This window comes from Lynx rufus, unplaced genomic scaffold (genome assembly GCF_022079265.1).
Source record: "Lynx rufus isolate CCGP_SWC_20201006 ecotype Redwood Valley unplaced genomic scaffold, mLynRuf1.p SCAF_2, whole genome shotgun sequence".
NCBI classification, from domain to species: domain Eukaryota; kingdom Metazoa; phylum Chordata; class Mammalia; order Carnivora; family Felidae; genus Lynx; species Lynx rufus.
The window spans coordinates 170101844-170105603 of NW_025814834.1; the positions used below are offsets into that span (position 1 = coordinate 170101844).

The 3760-nt window shown below is 41.4% G+C and overlaps 1 pseudogene; it reads left to right on the forward strand.

The window, feature by feature from the left end:
* The first annotated feature begins 894 nt into the window (after positions 1-894).
* On the forward strand, positions 895-1301 carry LOC124516292 (60S ribosomal protein L27-like; annotated as a pseudogene).
* The last annotated feature ends 2459 nt before the right edge of the window (positions 1302-3760 follow it).

The following is a 3760-nucleotide window of genomic DNA, read 5'->3' on the forward strand; positions in this document are numbered from 1 at the left end:
TTAATCTCATTTTTAATTACTTGGGGCCATATTGTGAGCAACTGAAATCTACAAAACTATCTGTCTCTAAATTAAATTGTCCCCATGATATGAGGGTTTTGGTGTCAAAGTGCTCCCATTCCTGCATTTGTTACAATTATTTTCCTCAAAGTTTCCAGGTGTGCTGCTCACGTATGTGCCTATTGGACACCTGAAATGTGGCAAGTCCAAACTGAGCTGTGCTATAAATGTAAAACACACACCTGATTTTGAAGACTTAGTTTAAAAAGAAGAATGTGAGGGGCACCTGATTGGCTCAGGTGGCTAAGGGTCCAAATCTTGGTTTCAGCTCAGGTCATACTCTCACAGTCCGTGGGTTCAAACCCTGCATTGGGCTCTGTGCTAACAGCATGGAGCCTGCTTGGGATTCTCTCTCTCCCTCTCTACCCCTTCCCTGCTTGCTTATCCTCTCTCTCTCTCTCTCTCTTTCTCTCAAAATAAATAAACATTTTAAAAAATGGAAGAATGTAAAATATCTCATTAGTAATTTTTATACTGATTACATGTTGAAATGATATTTTGGATATCTTGTATTAAAGAAAATATATTATAAAATCAATTTCATTTGTTCCCTTTTATCTTTTTAATGTAGCTACAAGAAACTTTAAAATTACCTATTTGGCTCACCTTGTAATTTTATTGGGCAGCACTGGTCCAGAGGAGTTTTGTTTGCCCACTATTTGCTTTTATCTAGGTTGCTAGAGGTAATTATTATCTAACACTGAGATATGTGGTATGTTACTATCACTGATATACTCTGTAGCATCAACATAATGTTGTAAGAAAATGGTAATTATCTAAAGCCAGAGTCCCATCACTGCTTTCAAAACTGCATGAAAAGAGGCTGGTGTCGAGATGGGCAAATTCATGAAACCCGGGAAGGTGGTGCTGGTCCTGGTCAGACGCTACTCTGGACACAAGACGGTCATCATGAAGAACATTGATGATGTCACCTCAGATCATCCCTACAACCTTGCTCTGGTGGCTGGAACTGACCGCTCTCCCTCAAAGTGACAGCTGCCATGAGCAAGAAGAAAATCGCCAAAAGGTCAAAGATCAAGTCTTTTATGAAAGTTTATAACTACAATCATCTCGTACCCACAAGGTATTCTATGGATATCACCTTGGACAAAGCTGTCATCAACAAGGATGTCTTCAGAGACCCTGCTTGTAAACACAAGGCATGACGAGAGGCCAAGGTCAAGTTCGAGGAGAGGTACAAGACCGGCAGGAACAAGTGGTTCTTGCAGTTGCGGTTTTAAATGTTTTGTTTCAGTCATTAAAAATACAAAACAAACAAACAAACAAACTGCATGAAAAGAGGCAGTAGAGAAGAATAAACATCTGGCATACAACTCTGAAAAATCAGAACTTTATTCCCAACCCATCCTCAAAAAAAAAAAAATATTTACTCATGTTCACACATTTCAACTTGTATAAACCTCCCTTTTCTTGTCTTGCCTATTTCCCAAAAGTGTTGTGAAACTTAAGTGGGAGAATACATTTGAAAGTGCCTCAATAGCTCTAAATAGCATGCCCAAAAACAGAAATGTAGAAGTCTGTACACAACCTGCACACAACTGACTCACCAGATTAGTCAACACTTCCCAGGATCCCCTCTGTGAAGCCTCTGCCACTGTCTATGGCACTCCCGGACAAGCCTCGCACTTCTGCCCCCACCTTATCCTCACCCACTCTCGAACTTTATTCCAACAAGAATCAGTAGAGTGTGGTCCCAAAGCTCATTACACAGGTTTATTTGGGTTGGGTTTTTTGGTTTTTGGCTTTTTTGTAATTATGACTTTAACTGTACAAGATATAAATTCATGAAACGAGTATGAAAAGTGCTTGGGCACCTGGGTGGCTCAGTCAGTTGAGCACCTGACTCTTGATTTTGGTCCAGGTCATGATCCCAGGGTTGTGGGATTGAGCCCCAAGTCAGGCTCCATGCTGAGTGTGGGGTCTACTTAAGGTTCTCAATCTCTCTCTCTCTCTCTCTCTCTCTCTCTCTGCACCTCCTCTGCTCCTGTTCTCTCTCTCTCTCTCAAAATAAATAAACTAAAAAAAAAAGTAAGTGATTCAATATTTTAAAAATAGATGATGGGGAGGAGCCCCTGAGTGGCTCAGTCAGTTAAGCGCCTGACTTCGGCTCAGGTCGTGATCTCACAGTTCGTGAGTTCGAGCCCGCGTCGGGTTCTGTGCTGATAACTCAGAGCCTGGAGCCTGCTTTGGATTCTGTGTCTCCCTCTGTCTGCCCCTCTGCTGCTTGCACTCTGTCTCTCGCATTGTCTCAAAAATAAATAAACATTAAAAAAAATTTTTTTAATAAATAAATAAAAATAGATGATGGGGGCACCTAGGTGGCTCAGTCAGTTAAGCTTCTGACTTCAGCTCAGTTCATGATCTTGCAGTTCGTGAGTTCAAGCCCCACATTGGGCTCTGTGCTGACAGCTCAGAGCCTGGAGCCCGTTTCAGATTCTGTGTTTTGGCTTCTGTCTGCCCCTCCCCCATTTCGTGCTCTGTCTCTCTCTCAAAGCTAAACATTAAAAAAAAATTTAATGGGGCGCCTGGCTGGTGCAGTCGGTTAAGCATCCGACTTCAGCCAGGTCACGATCTCGCGGTCCGTGAATTCGAGCCCCGCGTCGGGCTCTGGGCTGATGGCTCGGAGCCTGGAGCCTGTTTCCGATTCTGTGTCTCCCTCTCTCTCTGCCCCTCGCCCATTCATGCTCTGTCTCTCTCTGTCCCAAAAATAAATAAACGTTGAAAAAAAAAATTTTTTTTTAAATTTAATAAAAAAATGATGGCCATAAATAGAACCACATAACACATGTATCCATGTTAAGAATAGAAAATACAAAAACAGGTTAAAAAAAGGGGGGGGGCACTTCAGAAGCTAATGATTCTTTAAGGCCAGTTATTAATTCATACAAAAGACAAATGCAAAATTACAACATTTTAGTAATGACAGCACAGCAATTCTCCCATCATAATATATAGTTGAACTGTCTGCACTGGGGCTCAGATAAAATAAAAATAATATCAGCAACAACTAAAACATATTTATTAAATTTCTACTATATGTTAAGAGCATTACATTATTTCATTTAATGCATACACACAAAACCAGCAAAACACTCAACATATACATTTTATAGATGAAAAACTCTTAAGACTAAAAAGGGCCAGGTAATAACTCCATGGTGGCAGTTCTGGGATTCAAGGCAGTTCCGGAACAAGAGTCATGCTACATCCTAGAATGACAAAAATTTGGACTATCAAGCCTCAAGGATGACAAAGACTTTCTCATCAGAGCAGAGCATCTCAAACATTAGTGTGCAAATGAATCATCTGTGAATCTTGGTAAAATGCAGAGTCTGATTCAATAAGTCTGGAAGGCTTAGACCACACTCTGAGCAGCAAGGTCCTGACCTAGAGTATACCCACTCATTGTCCTTCTCAGAGGGCCCAGTTTTCCTCCAGGTGGCAGACATCATTCAGAACATCATAACTCTCTGTGCTTCCCCAGCTCTTGGTCCTCACCTGCTTCTTATACCCAGGACAGGTGTATGTGGGTCAGAGGTCCAGGCATTCCATGGATAGACAGGCTCAGCAGCATTGAGAAGAACAAGAGAAAGACCCATACCTCTTGGAGCTTTTAACCTTAAATCTAGAGCCTACTCCTGAAAATATGCCAGTATAGTAAGTTCACAAACAAATGATA